General features: G+C 48.8%; 1 protein-coding gene across 2 annotated transcripts in view; it reads left to right on the forward strand.

Moving 5' to 3' along the window:
- The window catches only part of EHMT1 (euchromatic histone lysine methyltransferase 1), a 122,967-nt gene that overhangs the window by 5,906 nt on the left and 92,531 nt on the right, over window positions 1-24,530 (forward strand). The window contains exon 1 of one of the 2 annotated variants that reach the window (XM_036393889.2): window positions 14,276-14,357. The exons of the other annotated variant lie outside the window; for it this stretch is intronic. The gene's annotated coding sequence lies outside the window, so the exon portion shown is untranslated. Of the gene's footprint in view, window positions 1-14,275; window positions 14,358-24,530 lie in introns of those variants that run through there. 2 annotated transcript variants of the gene reach the window in all.

The raw sequence follows: 24,530 nt of genomic DNA on the forward strand, positions 1-24,530 counted from the left end.
GAGGAGAAGAAGCAGCTCCTCCATGGGGGGAGCCTCTTGGAGTCTCCCTGCCCTGGGAGCAGCTGAGTGAGGAGGGCACGAGCATCCCTGGGCTGTCCCAGTTCCAGTGTGCACCAGGGCAGCTGGTACTGGGCTGGTCTGGAGTGCCAGTCTGAGCCTTGCTCTTTCCCACCTTGCCTGGGCTCTGTCCCTTCCCCTCTCCACCCCAGAAGTGCTCTTCCCTGTGGGGAATGGATTCATGGAAAATTCTCAAAACCTGACACAGGGCTCACATAGTATGCAAACCTTAAGATGAGAAATGCTGAAATTTGCTGTAACTCCATTTCCCACACTTCCCCTCTTGCTTTCCCTGGGAAAGTGCTGGTTTGGGCCACTGCACCCCAGAGAAGGAGGAGGTGAGAGGGGACTGTGTTTTGTGAGGGGTTCAAGGAGTCTGTTTGGGTGCTTGAAGACACATCTTGGAGAGTTCCCTCTTCCTGGCTGTTGAGGCAGCCAAAGGTCACCACGGAGCTCAGGCATCTGTGTGTGGATCAGGAGGAGCAGGGAGCAGCCCTGTGAGTCTGTGCTCCCTTGATGTGGGGCTCTGTGGGCAGGGACATCCCATTGCTGATGGCTGGAGTCTGCTTGAAGTGGTGAAGTGAATCCAAGAGGGAATGAGGAGTTTGGGGTGGCCCTCCTGGCTCTGGAAAGTTCCTAAACCCAGAATAAACCATGCTTGGAAGAGCTCTCAGTGGGGTATTGCTGTGTCTAAAATAGAAAAGCTTCTCAAAGCTTTCCTGCTTTTAAGTAAAACTTTGTAGCATAGAAAGTATCAAGCACATCCAGCACCTCCTCTTTTCAAGTAGGAAATGTTGCTCCGAGAGGATTCCTGCTTCCTTAATGCCCAGCACAATCCCCACCATTGTTTTGCCATTTGCTCCTGTCTCAGCCTGGATTTCTATTTGGGATGGTTCAGAGCTGCTGCCTGACTGATGGCACAGGCAAATCCCGAGGCAGGTGAGCCCACCTGAGCTGTCTGGGTGTACCAGGGGCTGGTTTGGGGGTGGGGGTGGGCTATTCCATATTAATCCATCCTTTTCAGTGTCTCCTCCTGGCAGGAGAGCTCTCTGAGGCAGTGTCAGTTCAGGACAGGGAGATGCTGAGTGGCAGAGCAGAAAATTCAGGTCCACTTCTGTTTGCATAAGGCTGATCATCCTGCAGAGCCAGCACATGGACAAGGAGGAAATTTGCAGGTGGTGCAGCTGGGGAGGAAGTAAATATGGAGCAAGATAACCAGGCTGACATGGATAAACCCAAAATAAAGCCAGGTAAGTGACTGAGCGTTCCAGGGAAATGTGAAATTCTGTGAACAGGGATAAAAATAATGACAGTGATTATATCCTGGGGTCAGCTGGGCCAGAAACTGCTCCAGAAGGTGCTGTGAGCTCAGTGCAGCATTTGCAGCAGCAGCAGGACTGGGGAGCTGAGCTGGGTGGGGATCAGAGGTGCCCAAAGATGGCACAGATCTGTTCCCTGTGCTGTGGGCACAGCCAGCCCAGGAGCCCTGGGAAGCTGCAGCAGCACTGCCTGCTCCTGCTGCCCTTGCTGGTGGGAATCAGAGGAATGAGGAGTTTATTGCTTCTGGGGGCAGCCAGGATGAACCTGATGGGCTGAGCCATCCCCAGAGAAGGGAGCAGGGCATGAGGCACCTCTGTGCAGAGGGAATGGCACTGCAGGTGTCTGAGCTGCTGCAGGCTGTGCTGGGGCCTTGATTATGGTCAAAGTTGTTCAGAGTGCTGCTTCAGGCTTTTAATTAATTTGGAACTCAAGTGCAGATGTGGACAGAAGGATTTGAGCATGCTGTCCTGCAGAAGGGAGCCCTGATCTCCCCAGGCTCTTGGCCATGACCTGCAGGTGCATTTGAGTACAGCCCTGGGAGCAATGAAATACATCTTTCCCTCCTTTTTTTAATTTTTAAGCATCAGCTCCTGTTTTCTTGAGAATCTCAGCTACCTTCTTCCTCTCCAGTTGCACATTTCCAATCCTTGCAGTTTCAGAGGAAGTTTTAATAGGTAATTTCTCCCACAGGCTCAAAGCCAGAAGGCAAATTACCCCAATGCTTTATCCAGCTTCACTGGGAATTGGGGATGTTTCATACTGCTGACCCAGAGCATTCAGAAGCTCTGCTTCTCTCAAAAATCATAATATTGTTTCAAGAAGTGGGAAATTAAACATGCACATGGTAGAAGACTTAGAAAGGATTAATGGGTTTCAAAATTACATGCTTCATCCAGCTGCTGATTTGGGAATTGAAAGTATGCCTGTTGCAGAATTGGGAGGGAGGTACTGAAACGTGGTGTTCCTCAGCATCCAGTGAATGCAAATATCCCAAATCTGTGATTCCAAAGCCTTACCCAATTGCCAGACTGACTCCACGTTTGATGCTGGGTTGGCTCAGCCCAGGTGGGAGCAGCTGGGTGGAAAAACCCTCAGTGCACTTTATTTTGTCTTCCCTGTAGTTTAATTTGTCCTGATTAGCTCAAGAGTTAATGAAGAGCTCCTGGGGTGTCACCCAAGGCACATTTTTAGGCTGCTTTGACTGAAGTTCATTCCCTGTGTGTGAGTTTTGCTTGGGGCACATGGAGGATGCTGGAGGCTCCTCTTAGCTCCTCCTGCCTTGTCAGGAGCATTTGGGATCTGATTTGGGGCAGCACCTCCAGCCTGGAGGTCACTGGGACCTGCACTAAATAGGAGATGGCTGTTGAAGTCACTTGCATTTTTGGGACCTGGGAAATGATCTTCATTTTTTGATGCATTTCATATGTCCACTGAGGCTGGCAGCAAATTTACAGCCTGTCAAGTGTGGGTTTGGAGGTGTAAAGTAGAGAATATTTGTATTTGGGAGATGAAAGCATTAACAATGGGCTGGGAGCTGGTTTGTGTGGTTCCATGTAGGATCCTGCCAGTTTGCACATAAACCTCCAGATTATGAGAATCTGAAACATGAGTCTGAATATTTTATTAATTGAAGAGTATCATTAATATTTCATGGCTTAAATCAACACCCAGAAGGCTCTGCAAAAAGCACCACTGCTGCACTGGTAACCAAGACATGAGGTGCTTTTAATTGCAAACTTGTTTGTAATGGCTTTTGTTGGCTCTGTGTTTTAAGTGTTAAGGGTCTGTGAGTCCTGTACATTTGAAATCCTTTTGTTCTTTGGATTAGGAAGGGTGTTCTTTAGTTGTGCTGGGCTGGATTCAGATTGGTGCTTTAATGCCTTCTTAATATGCAAAGGTGATTGTTTGTAAGGTGTCCTGTCGGGCCTGGAGGTGACATCTGGAATATTTCATCCTTTTTTGCCACACTCTGAGGACAAACAAGGACTGTTCCTTTAAAGATGGCCCTGGATGAGCTGCAATATTTCCTCTTGCTGTAGTGCCAGCTCCTGTAGCTCCAGGAGCATGTGTGGAGAGGTGAGGTGAAGGTCCTGCCTGTCCTTTAGTGACATCCCCCTGCAGCAGGGAGGTGCCACCAGTGAGCAGACAGACAAACTGCAGCTCTGCCTGCTTTGAATTTGGGAATTCACAGCGCCAGGAGCTGCCGGCGTGCAGCGTTGGGAAAGGCCAGCGAGGGGGGATCATATTCTGTCTTTTATTTCCACTCTGGTTTCTAGGAGCTGCAAGTTGTATTTCTCATGGGTTTTTTTCAAGATTTTTAAAAGATTTCTGCCACACACAGTGAGCTCCATGCCTATCTCGCACTTCTTCTGGGTTTTTATTGTGAGTTTTGTTGTTTCCTTCCCTGTAGAATGTGCCCTTTGTGCTGGTGATCTGGTTATGTTCTTGTGTTTCTAGGAGTTTGCCTTTCATAAGAGCATGTTGGTATTAATCATTTATGGCTTTTATTAAAACCTTACTGGTTTGATGTTTTCTCAGCCTTCCAGACTGCCCTCACAGAGGCTGCTTTATAGACATCATTTATCTCCTGCCCCTGGCTGACAGCAGCCCCAAATTTTCCCTCCTTCTGCAGATGCTGGTGCTTTGTGCAGGGAGGACGTGCACGTTGTGTGGCTGTTGCTGCTGGGATTGTGGCTCTTGTGTGGGCTGGAATTGGGGTTTGAGGCTGCATCAGTGACATGGGACACATGGATTGTCCCCATCCCCATCCCATCCTCATCCCATCCCATCCCCATCCCCAGTGGCTCAGGTACTGACCCGGTGTGACCCCAGGGCTGTCACAGGAGGAGAGGAGGAGGAGAAGGGCAGGAGGTGATGAGGAATGAGGCTCATCTCTCAGGTCTGGGCCTTGGCCAGTGCTGGCAAGCTTGCCCAGCCAGTTTGCCTTTCTCCACCGGGCCTTTGTTCCCAGCCGTGCTTCCCATGAAAGGCAGGAGCTGCTCCATTGGCTGCAGGGAACCTCCTCCCCACACTGCACAGCCCTGCAGGGGATGAGCCCCAGGGCTGCCTGGGGGCTGGGAGCCCCGGGCTGGCACCTGTGGGGCTCCCAGTCTCCTCCTGTGACAGGGAGGAGAACCAGCTGGGAGGGGGGATTTCCATTGTCTGCCTTGGGGTGAGCCTCAGCACCCTGTGCCTCTTTAGGGTGGGCAAGCCCTAAGGACACAGCTTGGATATTCCCCAAGAGCAGGGAGGTTTGGTCTGGTTCCCCTCACTCGTGACCCAGCAGCTCGAGGCTGGCGTGGGCAGAGCTGCAGAATTTGCAGACGTGGCCAAAGAGCTGCAGGAGGAGGAGGAGGAGGAGGCCCCGTGTCCGTGTGTGTTTATACTCTGCCTGCCCAGGATAGCCAAAATTCTTCTTTAAATGACCAAAACTCCTCAAGTGGAAGTTGGAGTGGGGCTGCCAAGAGTAACTCCTGATGCAACAGTGTCTGCTCTGCAGAGAGATGTGAATGTTCCCTGGTGTGTCCCGGTGACTCAGAGCCCTCCCTGCCCCATGGTGATGCAGTTGCTGATCCCTGCCAAAGCAAGCAGTCCCCACAAGGAGATTAGACAGCACTCCCTGCCCCCCTGCTGGGTGCTCGTTAACATTTCCTTGCCCATGTATTATTAATTAAGCTAATTTTTATTGCCCTCTAAGTGTGGAGGGTGCTTTGTAAGCTCGGAGTTTGTGTCCCATGTGTGAAATGAGGCTTGGACTGTGTGGTTGAGTGTTAAGGAAAGGTGAATCTATGGCTTTGGCTTTCTTTTTTCTCTCTTAGCAGCTGCCTGGCTGGTGAGTGTGCTGCTGTCTGAGCAGGGGCCTGAGGAAATGCTGTCTGTGCAGAATTAGTGCAGACAGACAATAGGACTTAAGTGCAAGCAGAATTTGCAGCATTGACCCTCCATAAGACAGAAGATTAGCCAGACTGGAATATTATATTAAAAAGAGTTTTGGGACCAGATCCAAACCTACAGAAGTCAGGGAGGGATTTGCCATCGGCTGCAGTGAGAGCAGCCTCCCTGCAGTGTACCCAGGCAATGGGGCAGGCAGCAGCTTAAACAAAAGAAGTTAAAGAAGTGTCCAGGCAAGGCTGGTTGAGGTTTTGCTGCCTGTGGTGCTTTTCCCAGCTGTAAAACAGAGGTAATTTTCTCCCCAAAGTTCAAAGGCTTGACTTGGTGTTGGAAGCCTTTAACTGGAATTGTTGAAGAAGTGCTGAATGTTAATTTTTAAATGTAGAGATTATCTTCATTAGGTAAGAGATGGTGAGTTACATAAGGGTCACTATTTTATATGCTCTGGGTTTTGGCTTTATTCCTTGACATCTGGCCAGGCCTGATGAAGGGAATAGAAAACTTCCAGAAGCCCTTTGTAAAGTATGAACTATTTGTGATCAAAGCCAGTGGGACTCTGAAGGTCCAGCTCATCCTCTCTGGACTTGTGCTAGCAGCCATGGATTCACCTTGAAAATGGGACCTGTGATCTTTCATATGTTCTTATTTTGTTCTTAAATTAGGCTAATGCATCCTGTTCCAACTGATGCAATTATTAACAAACCTGGGCAATTATGACATCTATTGTACAGACATTCTGTGCTCCTTGCTAGGAAAAAGACACTTTTAATAAACAAATCCACCTTGACAACCTGTCAAGGACTTTTCTAAAGCAAAATTGAAAGAGTCACCTCGGTGACCTTTCCTTTCTGTTCTGTTGTGTTTGGGTTTTTTACGTGGTCTTGCAAGGGCACAGCAGCTGCAGCTGGAGGGTCAGGCCTGGTTTCAGAGGGCAGGGAAGTGCAGGAAGCAGGGAGGGAATCCCGAGGGCTGGGTCCCCCCACCAGCATCCCCTGCCCTGCTGTGCCCCAGTGCAGGATCCTCCCAGCCACAGCCTGCATCTGGCCTTGCAGAAACCCTGCTCTCTTGGTTGGTTCAGCTGTTTTACTTTTTAATTTTTTTTTTTTTTTTGAATGAGAAAAAGCCCTGAGTTTTTTGGCACAAATTCTCAATGCTTTCTTTTATTCCACATGTGACAAACTGATGTGGTTTCTCAGCCTGGGTAGGATCCACTCCATCGTGGGCTGCCACCAGGAGCTGAAGGCAGATCTTAAATCCTACTTAAACCTCCCTCTCCAGCAGATCAGCTTTGTTTGGCTCTGGGCACAGGAGTGGGAAGGAGTGTGTTATATTCAGTACTAGAAGTGAAATTGCATGGAAGGAAAATCAGCCAGGATTGTTTTCTCACTGCATTATCAGAACTGTGTGAAGGTTTGGCCAATGGAGAGTTGTGCTAACTGGAAATATCCCTGTGTGTCATATCACCCAGGGAGGAAAGGAGGAGGAAAGAGAGGGTTTCCTGCCTCTGCCAGACATTCCCTGCTCCTGGGTGTCCCAACAGATTGTTGTTCCCTTGCTGCCTGGGGACTGAGAGACACAGGCCACCTCTGCAGGGGAATTCCCAGGAAAATGGACAACCACAGAATCACTGGGTCAATCAGGCTGGAAGGACCACAGTGGCTCATCAGACCCATTTCTTTCTGTGGGAATTCTTGAATCAAAATGTTTGTTAATCTCCATGTGAGTTGAGCAGTGAGTTTTCCCAAGCTGAGTTTCAGAGCTAATCCCCTGTAGCCACTGCCATTATCTGGGTGCTGTGTCCCCTCCCCTGAGCTCCCCAGCTGTGCTGTGGCACTGGGCACATCTGTCCCTCCCCACAGGAGGCTGTATCACCTCCCTGCCTGCTGGGCTGGGCAGCTGCTGGGGGGAGCAGTTAACATCTCTATCTTTTCTAGTGCATCCTCTGAGCTGCTGATGTGACTGCAGCAGCTTCTCCAGGAGTATGGTGCCCAAAATCAGATTAAAACCCCTTTCCTTGCCCTGAGAGCCCCCAGGGGTGTGATGAGGGATCTCCCTGTGGCATGGGTTGTTTATATGAACACAGTTCCATGGGGGAATAGCCCACGGTCCAGGGCAGAGCCAAAGCAGGAGGAAGAGGAGCAGGGCAGTGCTGCTGAGGGCTCTGCTCTGGAATTACCCAACAAGGCCAGACTGGGGGGTTTGGGACTTGCAAACATTAATGCATCAGAGCAGTAATTACTAATTATGACAGTAATACTGTTCCAGAGCATTCAGCACTGCAGGGAGAGCTGTTTGTGGTGACACAGGGGCACAGACACTGGAGCAGGCTGCAGGTCCAGGCCCTGGCTGTGTGGGCAGGTGTGAGCCTTGCCTCCATCCAGGAATGCTGTGTGGGTGTCTTGGATGGCTTGAATGTGGCTGCAGCTTTTGCTGGCAAAATTAGCCTTCCTGAGTGAGTGAGCTGCTTCCATGGCATAAAGATCATTTTGGATGGGCTCCTGGGCTCCTCCCAGCCCTCCTCAGCAGAGCAGCAAGAAGCAGATGTGATGTGTTTTCCCCTCAGTTACAGGTTTATCCATTGGATTTGTAGAAATAATTGACAGGATGATCATGGCAGCTCCTTTGCATGCTGCAAGCAATGACTGTTAATGAAGATTGTGTTTGTATGATGATGATACCCAGGCTGAAGCTCTGTGTGGGGAGTTTTGGGGCACAGCCCATGTTGGTGTCAGCACATTCAGGCAGGAGAGCATTTCTGTTGGTCTAACTTTGACCTGTCACAACAGAACTGCCATGTATAGAGGTGCCTTTATCAGGAATGACTAAAAAGATGCCAAAATCGTGGTTGACCAGTCTTCAGGTCCTTTGATTATTTGACTTCTTTTTTTACATTATACAGTTCCAACATTTGTCATTCTGCCTGTTTGAATTTTTGTATTTTTCTGTGGTTTTTGTTGTAATGGGGAAGAAGCTATTTTGGAATTGGGGAGCTGGGCTGGAGGTGCCAGCTGAGGTGAGGCTGGAGCACATCCCAGTGCTCTGCTCTGTGTGCCATGGTCCAGGTGCATTGCTCAGCAGAGCTCAGAGGGGACAGAGATTCCCCAGAGCTGTGAGCAGGCACAAGGAGGCACCTGAGCATTGGCACTGGGCTGGTTTGGAAGCTCACAGCACAGCTGTGGGTAGCAGGGCCTTGGGTCAGGTTGCAGCAAACCCTTCAGGTTTCCTCAGGTGTGGAGGCTCCCTGAGCAACCTTGGCCCTGTGTTCCCAGAACAGGCAGGCTCTGCTGCTGGGATCCTCACAGTTCATGGGACTTCTCCACCTCTGAATTTTAATCCAGAGGGGGGAATAAATACTGTTCATCCTCTTTGCTGCTTGGTCTTTAACCTGTGCAGGTGGTCACAAGGAGCTGAGGCCAGCTCTGAGCCAGGCTTTGAGCCCCACTTCCCTGGAGCTGGTCCTTCCTTTGCTCATTTTCATAATCCACCCTGAGGATTTTTGTGTCTTCATCAGCTTCACCGATGAAGGATTTGCTTAAGCTTTGAAAAAAAATTTTTTTTTTGCTTTTACTCTTCAAGCCAGACACCTCCAGGACTTCTCCTGCTGCTGCTGCTTAGTTTGTGTGAGTGGTTTGTGCTCCCATGTAGCAAATGTGGCTCCTGCAAGGAGCTCCCTTTCCTCTCAGAGCCTTCTGGAAGCTGTTGGCAGAGCCAGGGTTAAAGCCAGGTGAGAGGAAGCCCAGGCACAGAGGGACAGTGTTTGTTACATAACAAAGGTTGCCTTTAAACTGTGTTTTTTATCATGGGCTACACATCAGAGTTAGCCACGTCCTTGTGACCAGTGTGGTGCAAAGGAGTCCAAGTGTGTGTGGAGGATCTTCTGAGCTCTTGCAAAGTTCTCCAGGGTTAGGACTGGGCTGCAGACAGCCTGCTGCAGCAGACACAACCCTCCAAGGATGGATTTTGGCAGTGGGTTCCATCACACAGCAGCCTGGTGCTTGCTGTCTGTCCCTGCCCAGCTCCAGGGGTGACAATTCCAGCCAGGACACTCTCCCCACACCCTGTGCTGAGCATGCCTGAAGGGACAAAGGGGATCCCTGAACCAGTCTGCTTTGAGGATTATTTCCTAAAGCATCCATGTTCCTTACAGCAAGGGCCCCTCTGCTATGCCCTGCAGGGTGCAATGGGATCCCCTGGTCTCAGTGAGCTGCTGGAATGTCACCTAACTTGGATTTGTCCAGTGAGGGGAATTCTGACCACATCTCCTGCTGCAAGGATGACCTGCTGGACATGCAAGCAGGGATTTACTCTGCCTTTACAGAAAAACACATCCCTAATTCCTGCAAAGTCAGCTGGGAACGGCAGCCTTGTGCTGGGCATGAAAGGATGGCTCATGGAGGGGAGCAGGGCTCTGGTCAGTCATGGGGCTCCTGAGGAGAAGCAGACATGGGGCTGAGCTTCTGGAATTCCTTACTGGGATGATCTACTTGCTAAATTATCGTTCTGCCCAGCAGAGGATGGGAGATGGCAGTTCCCTGCTCTGAGGGAGGTCTCCTGGTCCCATTTTACATTGTTACTGTCTCCTTGATCCCATCCTCCGTGGGGCTCTGGAGTCCTTTTGTTCTCTGCTCTACTTTCCAGCATTTTTGTTGCTCTAGCAACACTTGCAGCCCCAAAGCAGCGGGATCCTGGTGCTAACACAATGCTGCATTTGAAAGAAGGAAGCAGAGCACGACAGGTGATCTCAGCTTTTGTATGGAATGGCTGTGCCTTGAGATGGGAGGATGAATGGCAGGTTGTGATGTCTTATTGTCTTGCAACTGGCATTGCTTTTGTCATAAAAGGTGAGAAAGAGTTTTGTGTTGCTGCCACAGCTGTAGTTTGTAAAGTTGCTGTGTTATTTTCCTTGTGTGGGGTAGGTCAGCACTGGTTGGAGTGGGGCTGTGGGAGCCAGGCCCATGGCAGGCAGCTCCTTCCTGAGCAAATAAAAAATGTTTCCCATGCCCAGCAACTCCAGCAGCTTTGCAGGCTCCTCCCCAGAGCTGGGCTGCCACTGGACTGTCCTTACAGCATGGATCCACTGACCTGCTGGCCATCTGCACTTCTGGAGGGGGACAGAAAAGGGTCCATTTTTATATCAGAAAACCTTTCCTGCAGAACTCAGGAGCCTCTGGTGCTCTGCACTGCGGTTTGTGGGATCCTGTCAGCTGCTCTGGCATTTTGTAGCTTCTCTATATATGGTGAGAGTGATACAGGAAGATGCATTTAACACCTTTTTTTTCCTCCTGAGTGCTCTCTCATGCTTTGCCACTGTGCTGCAGACAAGGCTGGCAGTGTAAAAGCCACCTGTAGGTGCTCTGTGGGTAAGAAGAGAAGAAATCTTTTTGAGATTTTGGGCACAGCTTCCCACAGCTTCCTGCTGGCCCAGCCACTGCTGCAAGGACCTGAGTGCACCCTGTGTAGATGGAAGGGAAAACCTCAGTAGGCTCCTCAAGAAGTTCTGTCCCAGCTGCCAAGTAAAGTTGAAATAATCCATTATCTGCTGCCTTTCACCCAACCTTCCCTCCCAGACCACTGAAAAGTGTTGGAGACTGTGATTATTTAAAATGTATCCTCAGATACCTGAATTTTGTGGCAAGTAGAGTGTGAAGAGTGAGTACCAGCTATGGGATTGATCGTGTTTCCATTGGGTCATCCCTTTTTATTTAGATTTTAGGCTCAAAATCTTGTTTTTTCAAGCTGGTATGGTTGCAGATACTCAGTCTGCAAGATTTGGTCATCATTATCAAACACTTCCCTTCCTGGGATCAATGGTAGGATATTCCCAAGTCATTCCTTTTCTTCTCTTGGCTACTTTGCACTTTTTGGACCCCTGGCAGCCAGCCTAGATGGGATCACTGTCGTGTGGTGGTGGAGCTGCCCCAAATCTGATGAATCTGGGACATTTCTGTAGCACTGGAAGCCTCACAGGCTCCAAGGGGCTTGGATTTCCAGTGCTTGGGTGTCTTGGTTACATCCTCCTGTGTCCCTGGTGAACTCCTGATGTGGAGGACAGAGCATCCTGCAGGCCACCACCCTCCTCAGCAGCACCAGCAGGATTATTGAAGTGGAGCTGTTCTTTTGGTCCTTTTGGGCTGTTGCTATGACTTGTGCAAGAACCCATGGACAAACAGGGAAGTTTCTAGAGTCTACAGAACTAGACAGAAGATTGTGTTTGCCCTTGCAGTGATAGATAGATAGATAGATAGATAGATAGATAGATAGATAGATAGATAGATATAGATATAGATAGATAGATAGATAGATAGATAGATAGATAGATAGATAGATAGATAGATAGATAGATAGATGGATGGATGATATTGTCATTGCACTGGGCTGGCATTCCAGCTGCATGCTCAATCTTCTGCAAATTAAATGGGCAATTTTAATCTCTTTTCATATAGATGAGCCTGTAAAGGGAGCCTGCGCTGAGAGCATGAAATGCCTCCCTGAGTTTTCAGCTGGTTTTCTTTGTTGCACTGTTGGCACTGCTGGGTTGAAAGTGTTGCCTCTGGGTCACACTGAAATGCTCATGAGGAGCCTTTGGCTCCTGTGCTTCTCTCATGTTTAGGCCATGAAAAAGCGAGGCAGTGCATTTCCTGGGATGAAATGATTAATTGTACACCCAGGGTACAGAGGTCACAGCAGGAGGATAAGAGAGGTGTTGTTAATTTGCTCTCTTGGGGGTGTTAAACATGTTTTTGTTGGGGTTTGAGGCTCCTGGTGAGCAGCAAGGTGTGTCCCAGGGACTGGGGAGTGCTTTGGGAAGGCTGCTTTTTCCCTACAAGTCATTGTTTGAAGGAGAAAGGTTTTGCTTCCTCCTCTCCTTCTCATCATCTTCATCCAGCTGCCACTCATGCTACTCCTGAGAGGTGAGGAGTGTCAGGGGTGGATTTCAGCACATCACCTTCTATCTCCTGAGCTGTAAATTAGTGATAGCCACCACACTGTTCTGCAGGAATCCCCCTGACCTGGCTGCTCTTCCAGCCAGTTTGAAGGCTGGGTGGGTTTTTAAATGATGATATTTTAAAATTTGAGAACAGCTTTGATTTATTGACCTGCTGCCTCCACAAATCGAGCTGTCTGGGCTGGCATCTGCAGATAAGAGGCTGTCGAGTAATTGCTTATTATTGACTGATTGCCAGCTTGGGCTGTTTGCTTGCAGAAGAATCAATAGTAGTCAATCTTCAAAGTCTAAACTCTCAGGGAGTATGACTGGTTTCCAAATGAGGAATGACAGGTCAGGATAACTCCATAGCTGCTATCCCACCTTCACGTGTGGGTGTAATCCTGCCGTGGAGGAGGAAGAGCGGGACATGATCTTCCTCCGTCGAGGCTTTTTCACCTCTGCCTTCTCCAAAGTCTGGGGTTTTCTTTGCTGGGGTTTTCAGGGTCAGATCCCACCTGGCTCCAGACCTTCCCTGGAGGAGCTGGGGCAGGCTCAGCAGCACCTGAGATCTGTGGGAGGCGAGGGGAGGATGAAGTGCTGCCATCAGTCATTAAGTCCCTGAAGGATGGAGCAGGGAGGGGTGGCTGAGCAGCCTGTGCTCTGACACATCCAAACCAACCAGTTTGGATGCTTTATAAATAAAACAAAGCCTCTATTTTAATGCATGGTAACAGAGATTCCCTTTCTGGGGGTGATTCTATTTAGGTGGCAACAGAGCAAAATATCCAGTGTCACCATAGGTTTTATCATTTCTAGCGGGGACGGTCGCTATGGTGAGCGAGCATTGTCAAACGCAGCCATAGCCCTTCTTTAACACTCTCCTGGCATCCTGCCTTTTTGTGGATTCACTTCTGGGGCTTAAAACATTAAAGGGGCTTCATGGCATCAAAGACACTCAAGACTTTTCGAAAAATAAGTACATGTTTAGGTGGTTGTAATGGCTGGGCTGAAGCCTGGAGCTGGGTCTGGGAAGTGAGCTCAGACCTTGGGCTGCAGCCCCCTCTGGGTTTTTTCTCCTTGGGCTCAGGGGCTGTGATTTTCCCTGGACTCAGGGGTTGCAGTCTGGTTTCTGCATGTCCTAGACTCAAGCTGGGTTTAAAACTTGAAATAAGAGCCTTTGGGGGGAGGGGGAGGCTTGGATCTCTTTCAGCTACAAAGAGCAATTAAGCAACAGGACATAAAATAGATAAATGGGAAGGGGAAGGGCAGAACCCTGGAATATGAGAAGATGAAAATGGAAGAAACTATTTCTGCAGTGTATTTGTCCTTAATGTTGGAGCTTTATTTTCACCAGGAAGGCTTTGAATTGAGGGTCATCCTTTGAGGTGAGGGAGGAATATCTCAAATAGAGCAGTTTAATCTATAGTGGTCTAGGAGAGAATGGACAAGATTACTTGAACAGCCTTGTTTAGATACTGGATTTGTTGTCTACCAGCAAATCCTCATTTGCATGGGTCCTTAATCTGTGGAGTTAAATGTGTCTCAGGATCTGTTACCAACTGTGATGCAGAGTTGAGAACTAGATTTTTAAAGCTGTTCCTTTTTATTAGAATGTTTCCCCTCCCCTCCCCCTCCCTGCACCCCAAATTATCTTCCTGATTTTTTCTGAGAAGTGAAGATGAGCCAACAAGTGATGCAAAAGGAAAAATGTGCCAGTGAGAAGAAGCTATTTTTGACTCCAGATTCAGTGGGTGAACTGTCCACCAGGCTGTAGAGAAAAGCCAAGGTCAGACATTTCAAACAGTGTCGCAGGGAAACCACCGCCCCCCTCCTTCCTGAAAGGGGCCATGGACCTGAAATCTTTGAGCCTCCTTGGAGCTGGAGGCTTGGGCAGAGCTCCTTTGTGGAGCCCTGGGAAGGGCTTTAGCCCTTGGTTTGTGGGCTGCTCGCTCTGCCTGGAGCCCTGAAATGGCATTTCCTCATGTGTGCAGCAGCCCTCACTCATGAAATGGATGCAAGTGCTGAAAAAGCTCCCGCGTGAGCATGCTCACTGGAAGATTAATCCTTTAGAGGGAGTTGGAGAGTTAAGCTACTGTAATTTCTCTGCAGTTGGCTGCAGTAAACAACTGCTCTAAAGACACGAGGAAAAAAATTGACGGAGGTATATGGCATTAATGTACATATCTTTTTGTGTTTCTCCTTTCAGGTTGAGGGTTTGAGAAAGGTTTTTTCTCTATGAGCCGGGGAAGAGGGAGCTGTGTAATGATTTTATGGGTGACCTTCATGTTGTGGTTTCTTTTTTTCCTCCAGGCCAAAGTAATCCTATTTCCGTGCAAGGCCATCCTGAGGCTCGGGCTGGCTTTCTAGAGCTGGGGTAGAGCACCAGGGTGGCTTCGTGTTGAGTGAAATGATTAGAGGAGGTGAGGCCTTGCTGCTCGTTGAGCTGTGTTGGCAGAAGGGAGCTGCAAGCACCTCGTCCTGTTTAGTTGTGAGCAGAACCCAGTGGGACTCGATCTATCATGCTTCTGTTGGGAAGAAAATGTGTGACAGGATTAGCTTTGCCTACAGAAGACTAGGCTTTTGCTTTTGTTTATTACTATTATTTTGCTCCCCCTCCTCCCCATGCCTGAGGAGCTGCAATCCCGTGTCAGATGGGGGAAGGAAAACAATCCTTGAGCTATTTTGGCTTTGCTTTGAAGGCTGATGACTCTCGGCGTGTTGAGGAGGGATGCCTTGGCAGCCAGGTAAGTGTTGCAGGCACAGGGATTGTGTCAAGGTGAAACTGAGCCCCTTCCTCCCCAATCCCTGCTTTGTGGGGACATCCCAGAGGAAAGGAAACCTCGGATGGTTCCTAATGAGCGAAGAGTGTTTTCTCTACTCGCCTCCAGAAGCGTGGGTGAAGGAGGATGTGATTTACCATCCCTGGAGCTTTTGTCAGCTTCCTCTGAATGCAGCCCAAGCCATGGAGGGCCAACCTGGGGCTCCCAGGACATCAAGCAGAAATGCCTGGCTGGCTTGATTTCTGTCAGGCTGCTGGAGCTGCTCGAGTCAGTGCTCCCTGACCACGGCTGGTGTCTTTACCTCTTACAAACATCGCTCTAATCCTTGGGGATGGTGAGGAGATGGAGGTGATGTGTCAGCAAAACCTGCCTGCCGTGGGGGCGGGGGTGGGGCAGGGCATTGTGCTGTTCTGTACCTGGTGAGTGGGAGCTGGAGGGGCTGCAGGTCACCTCTGGGCATCCCCCAGGACTCGTGTGGCTGCAAGGAGGGCACACCCTTCCTCCTTGAGGAGGGGATAATCCCAGGTGCAACTGCAGATCCAGGGATTGCCTGGCTCTGGGAGCACTCCTGGTGTGAAATTTATGTCCAACAGCTTTTATTGGAAAATGGCTTCGTGTTTCCTTGGAGTGGTGTGAAGAAGGGAATAATAATTCAATAATTTAGCAAATGTCAGTGGCTCCCACTAGGTTCGTCCTGAGGTTGCTGTCAGCTTCCATGTGATACCCAGGTGGATTCTAACACTGCTGGATGAGTTCACAAGGGCAGTTCTGTTACAGACTTGGCTGAGCTCGAGATGCTGCAGATTTGAAGAAAATTTTGCCACCCCAACGTTGAGGTTTTTTTGCTTAGTCCCTCCTTTTCCCCTCCTTTCCAGAAGCTCTGGCTAGCACACACTGTCTGTTCTGTGGATGGTTTTAGGGAACATTGGTGGCTGTGTGCGTAGGGGGAATAATTAGCTACCAAATGCAAATAGATTGTTTCTTGCTGTTTCAAAATCATTGTAATTTCTATTGATGATGGGTTAATTATAACTTCATTTTGATGGGCGTGAGGGAAATGATAGAGATATAGCAATATAAATCTATATAGGGAAGGATGTTGTCAGAATATTGTTTTGGAGATGATTGTGGGAACAAAGACTCGTGTTGTGGAGGACCATGGTTGTGTCAGGATTCAGTGGTGCTGCTTGTTTCTCAGTGGTGGATGAGGATTTTCTCTTTCACATTTTTAACTGATGCCAGTGATGTATCTGTCACCATGACAAGGGGTTTTAGTTCAGAGAAAAATGATCAAGTTCTATTTAAAAGCACGTTTCGTGGAAGAACTGGGAAATAGTTTTTTGGAGAAGCCAAGTTGAAAGCAAGAAAGTTAAAGGAACCTGTAAAAATCTGTGATCAGGGTGTAACAAAAATGCATCTTCAGGCTGAGGTGTGTAGGTGGGGGCTGCTTCACCAGCACAGGGCCCAAGGTCCTGGGACAGCAGGACTGGTCCTTGGTCTGTAACAAGGTGCTGGGCCCTGGCTGTCCCCCAGTGCAGGTCATTGCTGTCCTTCCCTTTTGCACAGTGTGATTTTAGGGAGCCTGGATCCATCATCTCACTCTTTATTTCACCCTCACTGGGAAGAGTAATCAGGTTCATCCCTGAAATGGTTTGGACCAGCTTTAAACCTTCTCCTGTTTCCAGTCCCAGAATGGTGGAAAGGCTCAGCAAAGGGACAAAAGTCACACTTTCCTTAGTGCCATGGGTTCTGGCTACAAGCCAGAGGATAAAGCCCTCCCCCTCTTCTTGCTTTAGGGTAAAATGGGGGAAATGAGCTATTTTCAGTGGCTGAGGAGAGTCCCCAGCACAGGGCACTGTTCTTCAGCCCTGCCAAGCCTTTGGTGGCCTGGGGACGTGGTGCCTTTGGATCAGAGCAGCTTTTGGGACACCCTCACCCCACAGCTGCTTCCCTGCTGGGCAGGGCTCCTCTCTTCCAGGGAGACATTCAGCTCCTTTCCAGCAAGCCCTGGAACTGATCACTTGGGAAGGAAAAAAGTAGCTACAACCAAATCTGATTTGAGTTTGTGGGTTTGTTCTTGGGCCTGCCAGAGGGGTTCTGCAGGTCCCTGCTGGGGGTTCCCATGGAGGGGACGCCTCTCTCTCCCCTTGCAGACCCTGAGCACTCTGGTGTGGCTGAGCTGAGGGAGATCCTCCATCCCATGGAGCTGTGTCCTGTGCAGGGTGTTGGATTTGCAGGGCAGGGACTCCTGGATGCCTTCTTTGAGATGGGTGACTTTGGAGGAGGATTCATTGCTTGAATTTGCACATTCCTGTCTTTAGATTTGTGTGGAAAATTCTGCCTGTGTGGCCAGTTTGTCTCTTTCTCCACCAGCACAGCTTTGTTCAATGGAGGAACAGAAACCTGTATTTGGGACTTGCTCACCTTTTTGGTATCCTCTCAGGCCAGGCCTGTATTCAAACCAGAGAGAACAAGATGGAACTGAATCCTATGGGTGTATCTGAAAAACCCTCATGCAACCTTGGCAATCCCAGGGAGGGGGAGGTAACTGTGCTTGGGTAGACACAGCATGCAGGTTTCAGTCTTTAATAACCAAATGGTGACCACTTCAAAGCCTGGTGACTTCGCTTCTCTCCCTTCTAACTGCTTCAGCCAGCCTGGATTCAACTGGCAATGCCTTTAAGAGCAGATATTATGACAGGAGCCCTGTAATTATTTGCTGTGGTGATGCTGTGTGGGAGGGTTTGCTGTCACGCACAGCATTTCTCCACCTTCAGAGGAGTTTTACCTCCTGCTCTCCTGCCTTCCTGGCCATTTTGAAATCCAATTTATGGCTGAATTTTGGCTTTCTTAACACCCTGGGCTCAGTCCTTGCTGCTGCATCCTTGTTTTGTGTCCTTTGGCAGTGCTGTCCCTGCCCAAAGGCTCCTGAGTGAAGCAGGGAAGGGTCTTGGGCCATCCTGTGCTCCTTGGAGCTGATGGAGCCCTGCATGGAGAGAGCACCTGAGGAAGCCTGACAGCACCAGCTGGCAAAGGGGACTCCTTACCCCCCTTTTCCCTGAGGATTAGTGGGTGAAGTTACAGACACAGGGGGAGGAACTGTGATTTTTAACCCAGATGTGGAATTGTAGAAGAGCTCCATTCCCATGGTGGATGGGGTTTAATGCATTGACCAGCACAGAGGACATCCAGGGTTCTGAGGGTGAAAGAAACAGTGCAAGGGGTTCATCATGCTGGGAAAAATATGGCTGTGGGAAGGAGAAGATGGAAGGAAAATCCTGCTTTAAGGACCTGTAGGGGAGAGGTGGAGTGGAAGAGCTGGGAGAGAGCAGAAAGGCAGGAGACAGGGCTGTAGGGATGGATGGATGGATGGATGGATGGATGGATGGATGGATGGATGGATGGATGGATGGATGGATGGATGATGGATGGATGGATGGGGTTTGAAGGTGGTGGTGAAGTGATTTGGTGGCTCCTAAAAACCCAAGAAGGCAGAAAAAGGGAGAGGAAACAAACTGCAGGTGATTCTTCAGGAGCTGTCTGGTCTGTGACCTACTTGGTGCCACAGTGCTCTGCAGCTGGAGGAGAAGCTGAGGAAATGGGAAATGGCTGCTCCCTGTGGGAAGCACAGGCTGCTGGGATGTGGCTGTGCCAGGGCACCAGGAGTTTGTGACTGGAGGAAGGACAGGGAGAGTTTGAGCCATTCCTGCTGGAGGGAGGCAGTGCTGGATCCTGGAACCAGGCTCAGATCTGTGAGCTGCAGAAACACTCCTGGATGGGCTCCTGGATGCAGGAGATCCTTCCCTCGGGGCTGTGGAGCACTGCAGAACTGCCCTATGTGGGGACATGGCTCACCCACACCCTGGGCTGTGGGGATTGTTCATCCCCCATCCTCATAATCCACTGCAAACTGGAAGTGCCTTCTCCTGCTTCTGCTCCTTCAGGAGCCCCCACTAACCTGATCATTCTTAATCTTGTGTTATTTTCCAGATCATCAATTTGATTTCTCAGTATTTCTGCAGTCCTTACTGTTCCTGGGAATCTGTGCCTCCATCTATTATCTCTGTTTCTTTTTGAGGCTGTAGCAACCTTGAACCACAGTTTCCATCCTATTTTTATAACTCCTTCTGCTTATTAGAGGAGTCCTGCAGAAAGAACTCTACAGTTCTTACCAAGATACCCCAAATTTTTCTCAGTAAATAATTTCATCTCTTGCTAATATGAACTTGAATGCTCTTCTCTTTCATTTGTTCCCTTCTCCCTCTGGGGTTTGGGAGTGAAATACCTTTAACTTAATTCATATATGTAGGTGTACATGTATGTCACAGGGTGTCAGATCCCCCTTTAACCATATTAATTGTGGTGCTGCCAAAGGCCTGTGTCCAATAGTGGCTGCTTCAGATTTAGCTCTGGTCCAAAGGAGATTGGGAGGTGGTCTCTGTATCTTTTTGGGGGGCTGTTCTGATTTGCTGTATTAAATAAATATATAAAGTGGCTCTAAGAGTGAAATGCCAGCCTTCTTCCTGCTGAAGGCATGGAGGCAGTGATTTGTGAGTCAGCAGTCCAAGGTTAACTCCAAAACTTCTGCACTTCCCTTGCAACCTCCATTCCAGGAAATCATTTATCTGGAAAGGAAAATGAAAGAAACCTGTCCTCTGTTTTTCAGAAGTTGTGAATTATGCTCTTGTTTAAGCTGATTACTTTATTTATTCCAATAATCCTATCTTCCAGAATAAAGGAAAATTAATTGTCTTCCTATTTCCATAATGGTTTGCCCTTCAGACAGTTGCCAGGCAAAGTGCTTAAAACTGAAATGAAAAGATGGTGAATGCTTAAAATCATTGAGCTACTGTAAGAACATGTTTGTATTTAATAGGGTGGTATCACACAGTCCCAGAGTGTTATTTGCTCTGGGTTCTGTAGGATTAGGAGGGTTTTTTTCCTTTTTTTTTAGCTTCTGCATATGAAAACGGGGTCAAGCCTGCTGTGGTAGATAGTGCAAGTCTTAGGTAGGATTTTGCTAGAGAGATGGACTGCCTGTAGCTGAGACCCTAAAATTATCCAGCATTAATGGGGAGAGTTGTCATTGGGCTTGGTTGTGTTTGTCTGCAGGCACAGTGCCTGGAGATGGGTAAGGACTTCCTTCCTTCCCTCCAGGTGTGATGGGACAGGATTTTCCCTGCTGGAGCTTTTCACTGACACCTACCTGGATCTTGGTTATTTTTAATTCTGTCTGGCTATAAAAAAGTTACCTGATTAATGTGGGAAAGTGCTGGAATGTTTCCTTAAAAGGCTCCACAGTGATGCAATATTCAGTGATGAATCTCAGAGCTAAATGAGTGCCTTGGTGGGTGCATTGGGTGGGGAATGGAGCTCTGTGTTTTATCACCCAACACATTTATTTTTCATCCAGGGCTGCTCTGGGGAAGGTGGTGTGGGAGCACTGACAGAGCTCCAGCTCCAGGTCAGCATGGGGCAGTGCTGGATCTCCTCTTTGCTTTCCTCTTTTATCCCAGCAAGCTTTGGGAAATAGGCAAAAACCTGGAGCTGGGATGGCTGTGCTTCCAGTGGGGTTTACCCTGGGGTGGGTGAGGAGAAACACCCGGTGTGCCGATCCCAGAGCCTTGTGCAGTGACCAGGGCCTGTTACCCAGTCCCTCATGTCCCCACGAGCATGTCCAGGTGGGGCTCCCAGGGACAGGGGAGGTGGAGCTCATCCCCTGTGGATCCAGGAGAAGCTGCTGGCACCACCCACACCGGGGCTTGTTGCTCACCTGGCAGCCTGGCTGAGGCACGAGGCACTTCCAGGCCTGTGTGTCCACACGAGAAACCACCTGGGAATAAATTCCTCCTGTCTCCCCTCATGTGACGCTGCTCTGGAGGAGCAGAGTGTAATCCATCACAGGAGGGAGAAGGGCAGGAGTTAATTGGTTTTCATGATCTCTCCGTAGCACTTAGTGCAGCTAATGGTGAATTGTCGTGCTTGGCGCTGCCTAATCTCATAAGGGACCCTCGGGGGAAGGCTGGGCAGGAAGGACCCGTGGCCCCTGGGCATTGACATTAGCTGAGGAGCACATGAGATCATCTGCTGCATTTCCAGCCACTTCTGAGCTGCCATCCCAAGCAGGAGAATAGCAGGGGCATCTCAACATCACCCAGCACTGTGGCCCTGAGTGTCCCTGAGCCTCTCCTGCCTAGGGGGAGCTTAGGGAATAGGAAACCAGGTGTGTGAACAACCTCCCCAGGTCTCACCTGCTCTGCCCTGCATGCAGCAATCTTTTGTTTTCCTTTAAACATCCTAAACCCAGCAGGGGAATTCATTAACACCAGTCCCCACAGACTTTGATTTTGCCAAACATTGATTTCAAATCACTCTCCCTCCTCTTAATAGGTGAGATCTCTCTCCTCTCCCCGTTCAGACGTCTTGGGAAGGTGTAGGAGTGGGCTGCAGTAGAAACTTGCCCAGATTTGTTCATTCTGTAGCTGATAGGGATTGGTTTTTTTGCTGTTGGTGCCTTTGGCTTGTGCATGGTGTGGAAGGCGTTATCCCAGACAGAAACACCCCTGTGGCCAGCTCCTGTCTGTCAAAAGCTGCTGTTGATTTCAGTATTTTAGGCTCAGTCTCTTCAATCCCAGATGGAGCTGTATTTCCAGCTAGTACACACCCATACAGTTTATTGAGGGAGGTGAAAATGCTCCAACTTACAGCACTCAGGGCCCTGATCCGTGGGCAGTGGCAGCTCCCTGTGCAGACGTGGGGAGGGGAGCCTGGATGGATCAGTCACGCACTGCTGTGAAATAGCTCCAAGCACTCCTGGAAAAGAGCTCCATGCACTGCTGTGAAATGGAGAAAAAACTGTATTTTTAAATAATTAATAATTATTTTTTAATACAGTTAATAGCTCCATGCACTCCTGGAAAAGAGCTCCATGCACTGCTGTGAAATGGAGAAAAAACTGTATTTTTAAATAATTAATAATTATTTTTTAATACAGTTAATAGCTCCATGCACTCCTGGAAAATAGCTCCATGCACTGCTGTGAAATGGAGAAAAAACTGTATTTTTAAATACAGTTTAATAATTAATAATTAATTTTTAATACAGTTAATAGCTCCATGCACTGTTGTAAAAGAGCTCCATACACTCTGTGAAATAGTTCCATGCACTGCTGTGAAACAGCTCCATGCACTGCTCTGAAATGGAGAAAAAACTGTATTTTTACATACAGTTTAATAATTAATAATTATTTTTTAATACAGTTAATAGCTCCATGCACTGCTGTGAAATAGCTCCATGCACTGCTCTGAAATGGAGAAAAAACTGTGTTTTTAATACAGTTTAATAATTAATAATTAATTTTTAATACAGTTAATAGCTCCATGCACTCCTGGAAAAGAGCTCCATGCACTCTGTGAAATAGAGAAAAAACTGTATTTTTAAATACAGTTTAATAATTAATAATTAATTTTTAATACAGTTAATAGCTCCATGCACTCCTGTGAAATAGCTCCATGCACTGCTGTGAAATGGAGAAAAAACTGTATTTTTTAATACAGTTTAATAATTAATAATTAATTTTTAATACAGTTAATAGCTCCATGCACTCCTGTGAAATAGCTCCATGCACTGCTGTGAAATGGAGAAAAAACTGTATTTTTTAATACAGTTTAATAATTAATAATTAATTTTTAATACAGTTAATAGCTCCATGCACTGCTGTGAAATAGCTCCATGCTCACTGCTGTGGCTGCCAGAAGACTTTTGAAATGTTAAAGGTTGGGAGATCATGGCAGGAAGCACCAGAGGCCAGAGCTGAGCCAGAGGAGGAGCTGCCCCTTCCTAGGGCATGGCCAGGACTGGAAAAGTGAGCGCTCATGGCTTTGTGTTTGCAGGAGCCCTTCCTTGTGCTGCAGGCATGCCATGTGCCAGGCAGTGGCCTGGAGGCTTCTTTGAAATGGCAGGGGTTTCACAGATGCAGCCTTTGCTCCTGCTCTTGGATGGCTCTGTGCAGCAGGAGCTGTGGCTGGGACCTGGGGGCTCTTACCCCTCCCAGGAGACAAAACAGCTTTTGAAATTTAATGACATTTTTCTAGTCCCACCACGGTACTGATGATCTTGGCCTTTTGTTTCCTGCTTCTCCCTGAGTGGGTTTTTGCCTTTTCTGGATCTCATCCTGATCCCTTCTTGCAATAATAAAACCTGGACTGGTGCTGAAATATGGTCTGATGTGCTGCACTGTCTGTGGCTGGGCAGGGCAGGGAGGAGCTGGTTCATGTTCAACATTTTGCTTTGGCCAAGGGCACCCAGGCTGCCTTTCTGTGTGTCCTGTCCAGCTGAAGGAAGAGAAGCTGATCACATTTGGGCACTGGAAGGGGCTGCCCAGGGGAGTGGTGGAGTCTCCATCCCTGTAAATGTTCCAAAGCCACGTGGATGTGGCACTTGGGGACACGGATTGAACATGGGGGTGCTTGGACTTGATGATCTTGGAGGTGTTTCCCAGCCTTAATGATTCTGTGATTTTCTCTTGGTCCTGTGGTTAGGATTGATTATTGCACAGCATTTCCATCATCCTGTCCCCTCCCAGCACATCAGGGCAGTGTCACATCTGCACAGGAGGAGGAGTGAAGGGACTGATAGATCCCATCCCAGGAGTCTGTAAATGAATGTTCAGCACTGGCAGGATCACTGTGGGTTCTGCTTCCCATCCTCTGCAGCTCATGGATGAGGAAATCAGAGAATCCCTGACTGGTTTGGATTAAAAGGGACCTTAAAGCTCATCCAGTGCCATGGCAGGGACACCTGCCACTGTCCCAGGCTGCTCCCAGCCCTGTCCAGCCTGGCCTTGGGCACTGCCAGGGATCCAGGGGCAGCCCCAGCTGCTCTGGGCACCCTGGGCCAGGGCCTGCCCACCCTGCCAGGGAACAATTCCTAATTCCCAATATCCCATCTAACCCTGCTCTTTTTGGTTTTGAGGCACTTCCCCCTTGTCCTGTCACTAAATAACAAAAATGCTGAGGACCAGGTGTTGGTGGGTGCTCCCTGCTCGTGCAGCTCCCTCAGGAAACCCCTCCCAGTCCTGCCTGTGGGTGGGAGCAGCTTCTCCCCCTGTCCATGCCATGGCCAGCTCTGACTGGGGTTTTTTGGGCTCCTTTGCTGGTATCCCAGGGTGGCAGCTCCATCCTAGGTCTGTGGGGAACTTCAGGAGGAGAGGAATTCACAATCTAGGCTGCATCTGTATTAAAAAATACAGTTTTTTCTCCAAGTTTTGCAAGATCATCACTGTTGTTTGCTCTGAATGCTGTATTGTGCCTCTTCACAGGTTGTGATTTCCTTTGTCTGCTTGCACCTGTAATGTCACAGCGCTGAGCATGAGCTTTAAATATAAAATTTGAGCCATCTGGGAGGTCTGGGACTGGGGGTGGGGAGGAAGGGGAGGAGTTACTTCCAAAAATCTGGTTAAAAATCAAACTGCTGGATTTTGAGTTACAGTTTAGTCGTAGCTGCTTCTCTCTGTTTACTTTTCCTTGGGATTTGGAAACTCCCACAGGGCCTGG

The sequence above is a fragment of the Molothrus ater genome, chromosome 20 (assembly GCF_012460135.2).
Source record: "Molothrus ater isolate BHLD 08-10-18 breed brown headed cowbird chromosome 20, BPBGC_Mater_1.1, whole genome shotgun sequence".
NCBI classification, from domain to species: domain Eukaryota; kingdom Metazoa; phylum Chordata; class Aves; order Passeriformes; family Icteridae; genus Molothrus; species Molothrus ater.